Here is an 18,027-nt window from a genome sequence, read left to right as displayed (position 1 = left end):
GATACTAGCCTACTGCAAACTAACTTCGGACTGGACTATACTTGAACCCTATCAATCTACCACTGATACAAGGTACAGTTGTACTCCTACGCCTCTGATCCCAGTAGGATACTGCACACTTGATTACCTTAGCTGATCTCACCCACAACCAAGAATTGTTGTAACCCAAAATCACAGACTTGATAATAAACAGATCCGTCTCACACAAAAAAGTCTATAAAAGGATAAATCTGTCTCCCACAGATAAACCCTAGGTTTTGTTCCGTCTTTAGATATAAAATCAAGGTAACATGAACCAATTGATAATCCGGTCTTATATTTCCGAAGAACAACCTAGATTAATCAATCACCTCTCTACAATCCTTCCTGACTACACAAGCGGATTGTCTAGGAATCACAAACAGTGAGACGAAGATGTTTGTGACTTCTTTATCTTGCCTATCGGAGAACTCTCACGATCTCAAGCCAATCAATCGATTGTACTCGTACGATAGAAGATGCAAGATCAGATCGCACAACTACGATAAAGTAGTATCGGTCTGGCTTCACAATCCCAATGAAGTCTTTAAGTCGTTAATCTGATTTTAAAGAAGAAAATCAAAAGTTAATGGAGATCGACTCTAGCGGGCGCACTAGTAGCACACATACGTGTGGGGATTAGTTTTTCACAATGCTAGATGTCTTCTTTATATAGCCTTCAAATCAGGGTTTTGCCTTAGTTACAAAGCAATCCTTACTCACCGTTAGATGAAAACCTGATTTAGATTCAAGCTAATATTTCTCAACCGTTAGATCGAAAACTTAGCTTGTCACACACACTTGGGTAGACGTTTACTGGGTTCGTGAAAACCATGCCCAAACGTGTACGTGTATGTTGGTTCAACATAGTAACCCAAAAGGTTAACCATATGAGCATTTCATATTAACCTTGTTCTTCTTCACCATAACTAGTTCAATTGACTCAAATGAACTAGTTACAGAGTTTTTCAATTGCTATGAGATCTTATGTAACTACACAAGACACAATTGAAGCAAAGATGATTTGATTCTATTGAATCGGCTCATGAACATTATAGCCACGCATAAAGCATTCCTTAGTAATTTAACGTTTCATGTTCGGAGCACATCTTTAGATAATAACCACTTAAGTTCACAAACAAGTTCGCGGACTTAAGTTAATCGGTTGAGTTTTCCAAACTCAACATAAATTCTCGGAAAGAGAATTTCCGCCAGTTCGCGGACTGAGTACACAATCGAGTATTTGGAAAATCCCAACAGAAATTCTCGATCGAGAACTTCCGACAGTTCGCAGACTGAGTCTGAGAACTAGGTTCGAGGACTTGGTAAGCCAATTCCACAATCCTCCCGATTTCTCTTGATCAACAAAGTTAGAAAACTTCGGTTCAAGGAATACATGGTTATGTAAACTAAACTCTCATTTCAATCATTGAGACATTCTCAGAGGACGTTATATAGCCATTATTCACAGACCGATTCACGTCAGAGCAATTCTCAAAGTGATTGAAACTTTTCATGACTTTCGTCACTAGGTGAAGATAAACTTGATCAAAGCGAAACGCTTTACCAACACAAGATTTCGAGATAAAAGATAAGCAATGAATGCTCAGCTCGAAATGTCAAATGTTTATGATCTAGTCTATATAGCATACGACTCTTGTATCATAAGAAGTAGGAGATAGAAGAGATAGACTTTTGAGTGATAGATAAGTTCAAGTCTCCACATACCTTTTTGTTGATGAAGTTCCACGGTTCCTTGTATAGATCTTCGTCGTTGTATGATGAATTTCCATAAAGTCCTTGAGCTCAATTACACTTTTCTATCCTAGTCCGAGACTTAGCTATGTAGGCTAGAAATCAAGACTTATAGTTTTGATCACTAACATTGACAAACATGCTTGAGATAGCAACGCATGCGAGGTTGACCGAGCTATGCTCTAACATTCCTTAATATCTAAAGGAGAATCCCGGATCGAAAAATAAATTGAGAATCTTTTAATTAAGGTTTTTAATTTTATTTTTGGAAAATGAAAATTAGTAATGTGCATTTACTAGTTGGAGATTTTCGGTCAATATTTGGACAAAGCATTTCCAGGAATCATGGAAACCGAATTTGGAATATATTGCATATCTTGAGAATATTTTCGGTTTTGGAAATTCCTTGGTGTCCAAACTTCCTGGGTCTATAAATAACAAAGTTTGCATTTCGAGCAAACTAATCCTTAGAGCCAGCAAAACTACCTAGTTGTGTTGTTACTGGTGTAGCCTCCTATTCGGAGAGGAAAGTAACCTAATTAGGCGAAATCTCTTACGACCGCTAGGTTTAAATACTTCTTTGGGATTGAGAAGCTCTATTAGTACCGTTGGTGGGAAACTATATAATTATGGTTTATTATTAGTTTACGATTGATTTGATTGACTAACGGTTGTTGAACTTTGATTGCATCTAGTTTGTTTATGCTTGAGAATCTTCTCTTTTGATATAAGATTCACTCAAACTAGATCGAAGTTTCGACGGGGATCTTTAGACTGTTTATAGATCTAAAGACGTTTTGTGATGATCCATTGTTAACATACTCCGTTTTATGTGTGATTGATCACAAGAGATTCAAGTTGATTGTGTGCAGGTGCTTATTGAAGATCTAAGAAGATTTGAAGACAAAGAAGACTTTGAAGATTTATGATTTGGGTTCATAATCTTTGGTGTGCACAATACTTGTTTCGGTTAAAGAGGATCCAACTATAATCGGTTTATCCTTGTGGTAGATTGGATTGATTAGTTGAGTAGATCGGCATCAATACAATTCTTTGTGATTCAAAGTATTGATTGCAAAATATTGACAATTAATTTGGTAGTTGTTATTAGATAGATCTAAGGACCTGAAAAATGAGTTTATTGGGATAAACGGAAGAGCCTTTTGTCGAACTCATATCACTTGGTTGAAAAGATTTGTTACCAAACAGAATTGTTGTTCCTTTACTGTTTGAAATACGAACCAAAGGAATTGTTCCAAGTACGTGACTTATTACAAGTTGGAGGCGTGGGAATACAGACGGAACTAGGTGAACTATAGGTTTACTTTCTTGCTCTCAACTATACGAAGTTGGTTTTATTTTTTATAGCGGCTTAATCCTGAGAGTATTCAATTCTGGACAAGGTCCCGGGGTTTTTCTGCATTTGCGGTTTCCTCGTTAACAAAATCTTGTTGTGTCTTTTTCTTTTCTATTTTCGCAATTATAATTGTTTTTTATTATAATTGTTAGAGCATTGCTCGGTCTAATTCGCATGCGTTGCTATCTCAAGCATGTTTGTCAATGTTAGTGATCAAAACTACAAATCTTTGTTTCTAGCCTATTTATAGATGTCTCGGACTAGGACATAGATAGTGTAGTTGAGATTAGATCTCTCGACGTTCATATCTTGAAGACGAAGAACTACTAAGGGGAGCTTGTGGAACTTCTTCGACAAAAGGTATGTGGAGACTTGAACTTATCTATCACTTGGAAAGTCTATTTATACTATCTCCTATATTGAGACATAAGTCGTGTTATGATATAATTTTCTCTATACACATTTGAGATTTCGAGCTGAGTATATCTCGCTTACATATTTCTCGAAATATGTGTTGGTAAGCTTTCGCTTCGACCAAGTTCATCTTATATCATGAGAAAATTTCCGAGTAACATCTTACATGGTTTGTGTGATACAATCATTTGATGTAAGCTTCGAATGTTTCGATAATGATTATTTCAATATCTTGAAAATTGCTTTGATGCTAATAGTGTGTGAAAACGACTATTGTCATTATAGAAGAATGTTTCAATGATTGAAATAAAGATTTGATGATGTAACCATCTTTGGATATAAGCAAATATAGTGTGTTCTCTCATTAGTGTATAAATCCATAAACCGGAAGCCAAGAGTATGGATACGTGTTGTTTGTGGGTAAAAACTGTTTCTGCTGGTTTTGGTCAATTTGGGTGTGTGGATGAGAAACGAGCCTAAACCTTAAACAAATGCACTGCACGGGAGTACTTTAGATTCGAGAGATCAATCTGTACAATCCTGGCCTAAACCAAGAAATAGCCGTTCCAGGCTTGCTTCGGTCACAAAGTGAAGAAGACGGCTTGGTCTTAGGGAGGGAAGTGAAGAAGGTGCTGAGACCAGAATGGTTAATTATGAAGGTGTGGCTATTTTATTACTTGTATCAGAATGTGGAACTGTCTTGTGGAATGAAAGCTATCATTTCTTTGGTGTTTTCTGGATACTGTGTTGTTGTTAAAACTGTTGTTTTTGGTCGAAATAGGTAAAACCTATTTATACAAGTCATATTGAACGTATCCTGATCTCGTAGAAAGTGGGAGTGATTGAGTAAATGGAGAAGTGGGATCATGTGTAAATGCCAGAGACCACGTTCCCATCATGGCGGAAAATGGTTAGTTATACACTAACTACTTCTTACCGCCACTAACTGCCCTGCTTTCTGACACTTTCTTATAACGGGCGTGTTGCACGCCGCACGCTGTTGATAAGCACGCAAGTGCGACACTTTTATACCCGTATTTATATTAGCTAGGTCTCGATATTTATCTAATAATATTGTTTTAAGTCAATTACATGAATTACAATTGAAATCTGTTCACCCGGAGAATAATTGGATAAACAAGGATCCGAATGGCGTTTCCGAAAACAAAGCCCAGGGCTCCAAAAGAGATAAGGCCTATGGTGATCTGCCTTGTATGCCCATGATGCTCATGGCTCGAACCACTTTCTTGGCTGCATCATTTGACTGCCACGGCTGTAGTTCAGTAGAAGGAAGAAATGTCACTATACCAAGCATGTGAGCCGCACGAGTGGGTCTAAGAAGAAAAGAAGGCGTGGCTGCTTATGCACCACATTTTCTTATCATAATCTTCTCGTCTTTGTCAAAAAATGAAACATTCATTTCTCACCCGAGAAGCAAAGCAGCAGCAAGACAGATCTTTGAGGTTCTGAAATGGAAATGGGTTGTTGACCTAATTTTGGTGGAGCTAATCAATTTCAAAGAAGGGGATTTGAGGCAAGAATACGGGAATTGTAGATACAGAAATTTGGGGATTTTCGGAGTACAAAGGCATGAGCGGTGATTCAATTGACTTGACTTAGCGCCTGCAGAATGAGTTTGATTGTGAACTGGTGATGCTCAAAGAATCTCTTCTCAATCAATTTGATGTTGATGTATGGGGTTCTCGATTTGCTAGTGGTCTTGATAGCGAATTAGGTCTGAGTTTTGGGGGTTCGAAGTTAAATGATGATGAGTACTTGTTTAGTGGATCTGTGGTTTAAAGTATTGAAGGGTCCTTACTGTGAATTTTGGTCCGAACAAGAAGAGATTAACAGCAACAACGTTTCAGCAGGCGATGAAGTTGGCTGAATAGGTTTGATGTTAATGGAATGGAAGCTGGGGGTTTCTCGGTGGTTGATTACTTGCAGTTTTGTTTCAATTCGTACAAGGAGGTAAACGTGTAAGCTTCAATCAAAGAATGGAGATGGATTTTGACCTAATTTGGTATTGGCTAATGGTGATTTTTTGGGTATTCTGAAATGTAAATGAAGATGAATTTTCAAGACTAAAATTCACTGCAGAAAGGGGTCAACAACATCAACGAATTTGAGGGTCTGTATGCAGTCTCAAGTTGGAGTTAATCGAAAGTTCTCGGTCTGAATAAATGCAGTGTCAATGGGGTGGTTGCTGAGATGGTGCTACTAATATTTGCACTGGTACAACTATTACAGATGGGGTTCAGTTTGTGTGGTTGGAGTTTGATTAAGAAGGCAAGATTAAGGTGCTGTGTATGGCTGACATTTATGTTGAGATGTGCATTCAGTGGTGGAAGTGATGGGTTAGTACCAGATATAGGCTTGATTGACGGAACTGTTGACATGGGCATGGACTGAGCTGGTTGTTGGTGGTATAGGTCTTGGCGGTGAACAAGAAAGGAAGGTGCTGCTGCCATGGTCATGGATGTGAACAAGGAGGTGCAGACTGTGGCCGGAGTTGGATGCTATTGCCTGACTTTGAAAGGGCCTGAATTAAGAAAGTGGAGGCTGTGATTGGACTGGGCTTTGGTGGTCGCTGTCACTAATACAAGAGAAGAACTAGAGTGCTATTTAAGGAGGAATGAGGAGAAGAAAAGGGACGCCGTTATCAGGGAAGAAACTAGGTTTTGCTATTTTGCTTTCTGCAATTCATATGCTTTACTTGTTATTATCTATATTATTTTTGATGGCTTTTAAGAAAACCATGTCTAGCTAAACTCCTCATTAGGGTGAAAGATGAACTTGTAGGTTGAATTTACTTGTGTTCTCAAACAATGGTTTTAAAAATAAAAGATTAACGTCATGTTTGTGTTTCTCAAGATTGGGTTGTTTTTTTAATGAGTTTTTCATGTTTTATGCCATGTATATTTCATAGTTGGATTCTTGAACAACATCCATATAGAACATTGGTGATAAATGATTTATGATTAGTGCTTAGGATTTCTACCTTCTAGGTTGAGAACAAACGTATCCTCTTGATAATCCTTATCTACTGTTCTTAATTGAAATATCTTCCGTGTTTCGATAGCTAGGTTTGCTATTGTTCATGAGTTAAATGAGACCTTTGTGAGAGACATAAGTGAAATTTTAGCCTACAACGGATTCCATAACCCTAATATTTCTACATCCTTGATTACATATCATTATAAATTTGCTTTATTTTACTTGACATCTTATTTTCTTAATACAACATCTCTGAAATATTGAATTTTGGTTAGTTCGGTCTTGATATTAATTAGTAGTAGTTTTCGCACTCCTTGAGGGAACGAACCGTGCTTGCTATTGTGTGCTGTTTTTGACACCGTGCACTTGCGGTAAAACAAAGTCGGTCTACCGATCCATCAAGTTTTTGGCGCCGCTGCCGGGGAGTGGTTGCATAATACTCTCTAATTGATTCTTTTTGTATATTGCTTATTTTTATATTATTTTGTACATAGTTTGTTTTTATTTTTCATTTTTTTTTTACGTAGCTTGTTTGATTATCTTTAGGTACTTTAGCTTGAAGAGCGCAACTGGAATCTCTCGAAAATAGGCAGAAAAGTAAGTATTTCGCTGAGCTTTTGCAAGGTGAGTTTGAACTGAATTCTGCATTTTGTTAGATTTCACAAGATCTACCTAGTGGTTGGGTAGAGAATTGTTTAAATCGTCTTGTTAGAGTTAACTCTTTATACATGACGGGAACGAATGGTGAGGGTACGAACCCTCCGATTAAAAATTTGAGAGACTATATGTATCCAACTAGAGTCTCTCAACTTTCTTGTATTGTTTTGCTTACCACCACAACAACCTATGAGATTAGAGCAAGAACCATTCAAGCACTTCCTAAATTTTATGGCGAGGAGAATGAAAATCCTTACTACCACATTAGATATTTGAAGAATTCTGTGGAACAATATAATTCAAGGACTTAGCTGATGAGTATCTTAAGCTTAGGTTGTTCCATTTTTCGTTAAAGGATAAGGCTAAATCTTGGCTAAATGCGTTAGCTCCTTCATCAATTAGTACCTGGAATGACATGACTAATATATTCTTGTATAAATTCTTTCCTAGGCATAAAACTACTGCCATTCGTCAAAAACTGTATAGTTTTTCGCAACAAGAAGGAGAATCTCTTTATGATTATTTAGAGAGGTTCCATGATCTCTTGTTACAATGTCCACACCATGGGTTTGACACTCCTAGGCTCACGTTGATCCTTTATGAGGGATTAGATTACAAAACATTGACTATGGTAGAATCACTTTGTGGTGGTAATTTTTCCGATAAAAGTGCTGAAGAAGGTTATAAATTTTTGCATGAAGTAGCTGAAAAAGCCCAAGAGTGGGAGGCTACAGAAACCATAAGATCAGTAACTAGTAGCAATGGGGTTCACAGAGTTGACAATGACTTCGAGGCCAAGTTCGCTGGTTTGACACGAAGACTTGAGTCGTTAGAAAGAAAGGCTAAAATTAAGCCTGTTGATTTTATTACACATCCATCTTCTATTTCTAGCGTTTTTCTAACCAAAGTATTCCTAGTTTGGAAGAAAGCATGAGCTTGTTTGTGCAGAATACTCAAAGATCTATGGCGAACTTAGAGCATCAACTAGACCAGCTTGCTAGCCAACTGAATGAGCGGGAGAAGGATCAGATTTCGCGTCAAATCCAGCCCAACTCCAAGGGTCCTTTGAGGTAAGCACATCTGGTGCTAAGCCGACTCATCATGTCCAGGACTACTCTACTCTAAGAAGTGGACGGATCGTTGATAACCATGTTAGTGATCCTGAGGAGAACGAGTAAGTTAGGAACCCGCCTGCCATTAAACAGGTAACTCCTTCAACACCAAAGGAAACGAATGAAACCGAGAAAGGTAAATCTGAAATTTCATTGATCCATCTAGTAGTTCTCAGAATGCTTGTATGAGGATTGAGTATATGGATACTGGTCAGGTAATTCACAATGACAAAATGGAACAGAAGTTTGTTTGTCTAGATCTTGATGCCAACTCCGATTATCTCATGCTTGCTGAAAATTTTAGTACATTGCCGCTACTGATCTCTAGTGAAAGTAATGTGTCCAGTGGAGTTATTTCAACATGCTTAGGGGCAAATTTAGGGTATAAGACAAGTGTTGACATGTCTAAACATCATTTGCATGTTATGCTTATATCTGAGTTGTTTCACATGACCAGATGGGCAGGTTGGAATTATAGTCCTTTTAATTGCAGGGTTGATATCAATTTGTTTATTACTGTGGGATTTAATCCTTATTGTTGTATGATCCTCTTTTTAGTGGACTTCGTGTGTTGGGTTGATCCCCAACTTTTCAGGCTTTACATATATGCTGGCAGGTTGCTGTTATGCATCAATCTTCACTTTGTTTGAGACTACGTTGGATGACTCAATTACATTGAGGACAATGTAAAGTTCAAGTATGGGGGAGTGCTTAAGTATATATAGATTTTTGGTAGGAATTTAATTTCGTTATGAATTTTCTTCAAAAAAAAAGTATATTTATAAAGAAAAAAGGGATCAGTTTTGTGAAGACAAGACCAGCTGTTGAGCGGGTCTTAAAAATTCACTTTTTGCGCAACATGACCAGCTGTTGAGCGGGTCTTAAAAAATTTTCTTTTGTACAACATGACCAGCTGTTGAGCTGGTCATTCTGATTATCAGTCTCGCTGTTTAGCAGACTTCTTTAAGCCACTGTTTAGTGGTTTCGTCTTGCTGTTTAGCAGACACTTCTCAACCACTGTTTAGTGGTTTGTCTTGCTGTTTAGCAGACATCTCCCCATCTCCTATTTTATCCAGCTGTTGAGCAGATACCCCTATCTCCTATATTATCCAGCTGTAGAGCGGATTTTTGTTTTGTTTTGCTCTGGACTAGCAAAATATAAGTGTGGGGGAATCTGATAAGCACGCAAGTGCGACACTTTTATACCCGCATTTATACTAGCTAGGTCTCGATATTTATCTAATAATATTGTTTTAAGTCAATTACAGGAATTACAATTGAAATCTGTTCACCCGGAGAATAATTGGATAAACAAGGATCTGAATGGCGTTTCCGAAAACAAAGCCCAGGGCTCCAAAAGAGATAAGGCCTATGGTGATCTGCCTTGTATGCCCATGCTGCTCATGGCTCGAACCACTTGCTTAGCTGCATCATTTGACTGCCACGGCTGTAGTTCAGTAGAAGGAAGAAATGTCACTATACCAAGCATGTGAGCCGCACGAGTGGGTCTAAGAAGAACAGAAGGCGTGGCTGCTTATGCACCACATTTTCTTATCATCATCTTCTCGTCTTTGTCAAAAAATGAAACATTCATTTCTCACCCGAGAAGCAAAGCAGCAGCAAGACAGATCTGTGAGGTTCTGAAATGGAAATGGGTTGTTGACCTAATTTTGGTGGAGCTAATCAATTTCAAAGAAGGGGATTTGAGGAAAAAATACATGAACTGTAGCTAAAGACATTTGGGGATTTTCGGAGTGCAAAGGCATGAGCGGTGATTCAATTGACTTGACTTAGCGCCTGCAGAATGAGTTCGATTGTGAACTGGTGATGCTCAAGGCATCTCTTCTCAATCAATTTGATGTTGATGTATGGGGTTCTCGATTTGCTAGTGGTCTTGATAGCGAATTAGGTATGAGTTTTGGGGGTTCGAAGTTAAATGATGATGAGTACTTGTTTACATATTATTATAAATTTGCTTTATTTTACTTGACATCTTATTTTCTTAATACAACATCTCTGACATATTGAATTTTGGTTAGTTCGGTCTTGATATTAATTAGTAGTAGTTTTCCCACTCCTTGAGGGAACGAACCTTGCTTGCTATTCTGTGCTATTTTTGACACCGTGCACTTGCAGTAAAACAAAGTCGGTCTACCGATCCATCAGCTGTAAACCGCCAGATCAATACCCTGATAAGCATCCCCCAGTTCGTGACATGTTTGATGTCTCGAGTGTTTTCGTGGAAAACGTGTAGCAGTTTGCTACGTGTGGCAAGTCAAAGTCAAGAGACTTACCGCAAGAAAATAACATGTGATGCTATTTAGCCTTGTCTTGGCTGGTCGCCTGATACTTGCCATAGGCCTGTCAATTTTGTAGCAAATTCGGACGGCTGAGATTGTGGCTTATGAGAAAGGGTAACCGTTGATTATGGCCACTTCCATTGGCATAGCAAAGCGACGCTATTTGGCATGGTATGATTGCGTATTTAAGGTATGCCAGTGGCATAGTGGCGCCTGGCATAGCGGCATGCCAGTGGTATAATGACGCCTGGTGTAGCCGCGACATAGTGGCATGCCAGTGGTATAGCCGTGTCAACTATTTTAGCATATTGGTGTTAGACCCAAATATGGCTCCGACAACATTGGCCCTGTTTCTATATTAAACTTAAGGCCTTAGGAGAATCACTTGACTTTGGTTGGTGTAGCAACTTTGCCTAAATTAGGGTTTGGCATGCCGAAACCCTAATTAGTGCATGCGACATGTGGCATGTGACTGTGGCACAACGATGTTTTGTGCAAACGGTGCCAGAGTTACGCCACAGAAACCATAGCCAGGCCATCATGTGGAAACGACCACAAGACCAAGGATTTCCACGAGTGGCTATGATATGGCGCCTTTTCTAGGGATTCTTGGGCCCCGCATGGCTCGTAGCACGTTGTGGGCCCGAAGTGGCATATTTTGTGCCACGACTGGAAATTAGGGTTTTGGTTAACGTAGCCTAAAGAAAAGTCGCGCTTCTGACTAGAAAACCCTAATTTAAGTATGTGGCGTTGGCCACTAACAGAAGGTGGGTTAGCACGTAGGCGCGCTATTTATGGCATGTTGGCACGTTTGTCATGCTGCTGCGGCAAAGTGGCACCTTTAGCATGTTCGGCATGCTGCTGCGGCAAAGTGGCACCTTGGCGTGCACGTTTAGTGCTTCGGCTTGGCATGGAATGTTTGGCATTCCATTGGCATGTTGGAAAAACATGGCACGTTTGGCATGTTGGTGCGGTTTTTGGAGAGCCAATTGGCGTTATGACCATCTGGCGCAATTTGCCCTTTTTTAATACTGTGGCAAGTTTGGAGCAACCTGATTGGTCAATTAAAAGGGGGCCGACCAAACGTGGGCGTGGCCACACTTCTGGTGTGCGTGTGGCAAGTTTAAAGCGACCTGATTGGTCGATGGGAAATATGACATGCAGGGCGCTCCTTCCTTTGTTGCCGCTCCTTTTCCGCAGCTCCTTATTTTCTGATTTTGGGTAGGACTTTGCACCTACTAATCCATGGCAGATTAGTTACCTAGCTCGCCTAGGTTTAATTTTTGCACCTACTAATCCATGGCAGATTAGTTACCTAGCTCTCCTAGGTTTAATTTTGACAGGCAAGGTCTAATATACTGCGCAAGGCGCAAAACCCTAATTTTTGCAAATTAGTCAGGGTAATATATGAATCTTGTGAATCATGCCAAAATTGATTGAATTCTATGTGTTGACACAGAGTTCTTTAAGTTCATTGCCAGAAAGAGATATGCTTTCCGATTGAATACTTTATGTAAGGACCTTATCCTTGATACTTGGAAATTCGTGCTACTCTGCTGCGAGTGAACACAAATTGTCATGCCATATCAACATTAAGGGTTCAACCGGGGAACATAGCACAGAAAGTATCCAAAGAAACTTATATTAATTGAATAATACTGGCATGGCGCTGAAATTTACAGAATATCTGGGATTGTTGCTACATGCACCATTCTGGATAAATTTCATATATATAGTGAGTTGCTCAATGAATGTGCCAGTGAAGAGGTTGAACCACTCATCACTTTTATATGGCTCTGTTTCTTTGCAGAGTGACGACACATTAAATGCAAGGTTTACAATTTTAACCCTGAACTAAAAACCACCATCAACATGTGTGTATACAAAATTGGTGAAGGAGACAGGTTAAGTATGCGTACCCGTATGCATACTGGCGGAAGTTCTTGAACCGAGAATTTCTGCCGAGTTTGGTTTTTGACAAACTCTTAACTAGTCACCTTAAGTATGCATACCCACACGCATACTGGCGGAAGTTTTCGAACCGAAAAATTCTGCTGAGTTTGGAAACTTTACAAACTCAAAACTGGTTGCTTAAGTTAAGCTGGTTACTTTGTCAAATCGGTTAGTTCATGGACTTAAACATTTAAATGATAAGGAATGCAATCTTTCAAACCGTGTCTATAATGTCCATGGTTGATTCAAGTTGAATCAAACCGATTTGGTTTCAATTGTGTTTTCTAAACAATTAAACAATTCTTTAACTAGTTTCATTTGAGTCATTTGAACTAGTTATGTTTAAGATGAATAAGGTTGATATGAGAGTAATCATATGGCTAACCTCGGTTAACTATTTATGAACCAACCTGGTGTACACGTTTGGGTACGGTTACATAAACCTAAATGAGGGTACATTTCATTTGTGTGTAACAAGCTAAGTTCGATCCAACGGTTGAAAGATATTAGCTTGGTTGAATCAGGTATTTCATCTAACAGTGAATATTGAATGCTTTGTTGCCAAGGTAACTTGGATTGCAAACCCTGATTTGAAAACTATATAAAGGAGAACTCTAGCAACTGGGAACCCTAATCCCCGCACCTCCTGTGTGTTACTAGTTGCATAACTAGAGTCGATTCTCCTTTGACCTTAGGTTTCTTCTCGAGACCCTGTAGGTTAACGACTTGAATACTTCATTGGGATTGTGAAGCCAGACCCAACTATTATCTTTGTATTTGAGTGATCTGATCTTGTTGGTTCTATCGTATTGAGTGCAATTGATATAATTGGCTCGTGATTTTATATATCGATAGGCAAGATAGAAAGTAATCACAAACAAACTTCGTCTCATCGTTTGTGATTCCACAATAACTTGTTTCCCTAGTCGATTAAGTTTATTGTGAGGTGATTGATAATACTAGGTTGTTCTTCGGGAATATAAGTCCGGTTTATCAATTGGTTCCTGTTCACCTTGATTTATCAGAAGACGGAACAAAAACTCTTGGGTATTTCTGTGGGAGACAGACTTATTCAATCCTATAGACTTTTTTGTGTGAGATATATTTGTCTATCAAGTCTTCGACTTTGGGTCATATAAACTATTAATTGTGGGTGAGATTATCTAAGGTAATCAAGTGCGTAGTATCATGTTGGGATCAAAGACGTAAGGAGCGTAACTGTACCTTGAATAAGTGTGAGATTGATTAGGGTTCAACTATAGTCCAGTCCGAAGTTAATTGGTAGTAGGCTAGTGTTTGTAGCGGCTTAATACAGTGTGGTGTTCAATCTGGACTAGGTCCTGGGGTTTTTCTGCATTTGCAGTTTCCTCGTTAACAAAATTCTGGTGTTTGTGTTATTTCTTTTCCGCATTATATTTTGTTATATAATTGAAATATCATAGGTTGTGCGTTAAGATCAATCAATTAGATATCCAACCTTGGGTTGTTGATTGACATTTATTGACACTTGAACATTGGTCTTTGGTACCGTTCATGTTACTCCTCTTATTCAATCAGAGTCGCAGATTTCTATTTGCTGATTGCGGATTGAATCAAGAGTTAGAGATATTAAACTCTTTGATATACTTTGTTCTAGATTGAGTATGATTGTCTAGTTGATTCGCTAGAAAGTGTATTGGAGTAAGTCCTCTCAGATTGCCAAACGAATTGTTCGGTGTGGTAGTTAGACCCCCGCATTTTCAATAATTAGAAGTAAAATACACAAACGTTAATTCCTATTTACTTGATAATAATCCTATTGTGTTTGGTTAAGTCCGAACCATTTATCAAGTAAACATACTTCGTTGTTGTATTGTCTTGATCTTGTATCCATAGTCAATTACACAACTGTTTATGGGTAAAAACTGTTTCTGCTGGTTTTGGTAAATTTGGGTGTGTGGATGAGAAACGAGCCTAAACCTTAAAAAAATGCACTTCACGGGAGTACTTTAGATTCAAGAGATCAATCTGTACAATCCTGGCCTAAATCAAGAAATGGTCGTTCCAGTCTTGCTTCGGTCACAAAGTGAAGGAGAAGGGTTGGTCTTAGGGAGGGAAGCGAAGAAGGTGTTGAGAACATAATGGTTAATTCTGAAGGTGTAGCTATTTTATGACTTGTATCAGAATTTAGAACTGGCTTGCGGAATGTAAGCTATCAGTTCTTTGGTGTTTTCTGGATACTGTGTTGTTGTTAACCAAAAATCTGTTGTTTGGTTGAAATAGGTATGAAAAAGCGGGGGTCTAACAACACCACCCAATATTTCGCTTAGCAATATGTATGGACAAACTCGAATATACTTTTAAGAGAATCAACAAGACTCAATCAATTAAAAGTATATCAACGAGTTTGTATCTCTCTCTTGATTTGATTTCCTCAAACAGAAACTGCGAGTACTAATCAAATACAAGGAATAACTTGGATGGTACCAAAGACCAATATCCAAGTATCAATCAATATCAATCAACAACTGTTAGGTGAGAATTCCAATTGATTGATCTAACGCACAACCTGTATTATTTCAATTATAAAGATAAAACAATATAAAGCGGAAATTGAAATAACACAGACACCAGAAATTTTGTTAACGAGGAAACCGCAAATGCAGAAAAACCCCGGGACCTAGTCCAGATTGAACACACACTGCATTAAACCGCTACAGACACTAGCCTATTCCAAGCTAACTTCGGACTGGACTGTAGTTGAACCCCAATCAGTCTCCCACTGATCCAAGCACAGTTGTACTCCCTACGCCTCTGATCCCAGCAGGATATTGCGCACTTGATTCCCTTAGATGATCTCACCCACAACTAAGATATGCTAAGACCCAAAATCGCAGGCTTTGACAATAAACAAATTTGTCTCACACAGACAAGTCTATCAAAGGATCAATCTGTCTCCCACAAAAAAACCCTAAAGTTTTTGTTCCGTCTTTTGATAATAATCAAGGTGAATAGGAACCAATTGATAATCCGGTCTTATATTTCCGAAGAACAACCTAGATTAATCAATCACCTCACAACAATCTTAATCGTATGGTAACGAAACAAGATGTGATGGAATCAAAAACAATGAGACGAAGATGTTTTTGATTACTTTTTATATCTTGCCTAACGGAGATATCAAATCTCAAGCCAATCAATCTGATTGTACTCGTACGATAGAAGATGCAAGATCAGATAACACAACTACGATAAAAGTAGCATCAGTTTGGCCTCACAATCCCAATGAAGTCTTTAAGTAGTTAAACTGGTTTTAAAAGAAGAAAACCAAAGGTTAAAGGAGAACCGACTCTAGTACGCAAACTAGTATCACACGTAAGGTGTGGGGATTAGTTTTGCACAATACTAGATGTCTCATTTACATAGTCTTTCAAATCAGGGTTTTGCATTGGTAACAAAGCAATCAATAGTCACCGTTAGATGAAAACCTGATTTAGATTCAAGCTAATATTTCTCAACCGTTAGATCGAAAACTTAGCTTGTTATACACAAATGAACTGCACGCTTCTAGGTTTGTTAACCGTACCCAAACGTGTACATTGTTGGTTCAACAATAGTTAACCAAAAGGTTAGCCACATGAGCATTCCATATCAACCATGTTCTTCTTCACCATAACTAGTTCAAATGACTCAAATGAACTAGTTAGAGAGTTGTTCAATTGCAAGGAAATATTATGTAACTACACAAGACACAATTGAAGCAAAGATGATTTGATTCACTTGAATCGGTTCATGAACTTTTATAGACATAGTTTGCAAACTGCATTCCTTAAAGTTTAAGTTCAGAAATCATCTTCAGATATGTAACCTTCTTAAGTTCGCACACTAGGTTCGCGGACTTAAGCAACCGGCAGAGTTTACAAACTACAGCAGAAAATCTCGGCAAGAGACCTTCCGCCGGTTCGCGGACTGGTACTCACGCAACTAGTTTGTCAACTCTAGCAGAATTTCTCGGAATGAGAAGTTCGGCAGTTCGCGGACTTGGAAACAAGCCATTCTTCCGGTTTCTCTTGATCAACAAAGTTCGCAAACTTTGGTTCAAGGAATAAGACTTATACATAAATGTGTTTCCACAACAATGTTTATGTCCATCATTGGTTATGTAATCTAAACTCTCATTTCAATCATTGAAACATTCTTAGAGGACGTTATATAGTTGTTACACCATTTCTCGTCAAAGTAATTTTCAAGATGATTGAAACATATCATGACTTTCGTCACTAGGTAAAGATAAACTTGGTTGAAGCGAAAAGGTTACCAACACATATTTCGATATATAGATAGGCGAGGTATACTCGGCTCGAAATACCAAATGTGTATAATCTAAGTCTATATATATAACATACGACTTTTTGTCTCAAGAAGTAGGAGATAGAGTAGATAGACTTTTGAGTGACAGATAAGTTCAAGTCTTCACATACCTTTTTGTCGAGAAGTTCCACCGGTTCCTTGAGTAGTTCTTCTACTTGTATGATGAATCACCATGAAGCCCTTGAGCTCAACTACACTTTCTATCCTAGTCCGAGACTTATCTATAATAGACTAGAAATCAAGACTTATAGTTTTGATCACTAACATTGACAAACATGCTTGAGATAGCAACACATGCGAGTTCGACCGAGCAATGCTCTAACAATCTCCCCCTTTGTCAATTTTAGTGACAAACTATCAATACATATGGAATACAAAAAAGATAAAGAAACTTAAGTAGGTCTTATTCCACATGTCTAATCTTCAACATTCCTCGAAATCTTCGTCATTTCCAAGTACTCCAATGATCCCAAAGGTTGTAAGTTTAGAATCACCATTGTTGAAGATCCGTAGTTATAACAATGAGAAAGCATCGGTCTCGATTATTGTTATACAGTGTCATAGCATTATTACACAGCGTCAAAGTTCAATTGTATCACAACTTCAACAATAATACTATGGTGATATGTATCACTCCCCCTTAGTCAATACTGCATCTCACAAAGAAACCACTCCCCCTTACATAATGACTCGAAGACCATATGTCTTTGTAGTGTGAACTACATATTAATTCTCCCCCTTTTTATCAATAAAATTGGCAAAGGTACAAGAACGTGATCATAATGAAATTTATGTAAGAGACATTTCATGAGTAAAAAGAAAGAACACACATAATCTTATTTAGATGCAATCATATAGCCGAAGATAATAACATTCATCAAGGAGTTCAAAGATACAAGATAACCCCTCAAAAATTCCACAGTCGCACACCCCTCAAGATATGACCATTAAGAACAAGTTCAAAAGAACTCCCCCCCATTTGATGTCATTCCCGAAAGAACAACAAGAGCGACCTTAATTTCAAAAGAAAAGAAGGATTTTATTGGACACCAAAAACCATAAGAATGATTTTTTATATCCAAAAACTCAATCAAATTAATCACAAGTAAAACCC

The 18,027-nt window shown here is 38.3% G+C and overlaps 1 long non-coding RNA gene across 1 annotated transcript; it reads left to right on the top strand.

Annotated features, from left to right (window-relative positions):
• The first annotated feature begins 4,940 nt into the window (after window positions 1-4,940).
• On the top strand, window positions 4,941-10,348 carry LOC113291258. Its single transcript, XR_003331622.1, has 2 exons — window positions 4,941-5,515; window positions 6,038-10,348. It is a non-coding gene; the product is annotated as an uncharacterized LOC113291258 (long non-coding RNA).
• Window positions 10,349-18,027: the final 7,679 nt, after the last annotated feature.

This window comes from Papaver somniferum, chromosome 1 (assembly GCF_003573695.1).
Source record: "Papaver somniferum cultivar HN1 chromosome 1, ASM357369v1, whole genome shotgun sequence".
NCBI lineage: Eukaryota > Viridiplantae > Streptophyta > Magnoliopsida > Ranunculales > Papaveraceae > Papaver > Papaver somniferum.
Note: the sequence above shows the minus strand (reverse complement) of the source record. Positions and strands in the feature narration are given on the sequence as shown.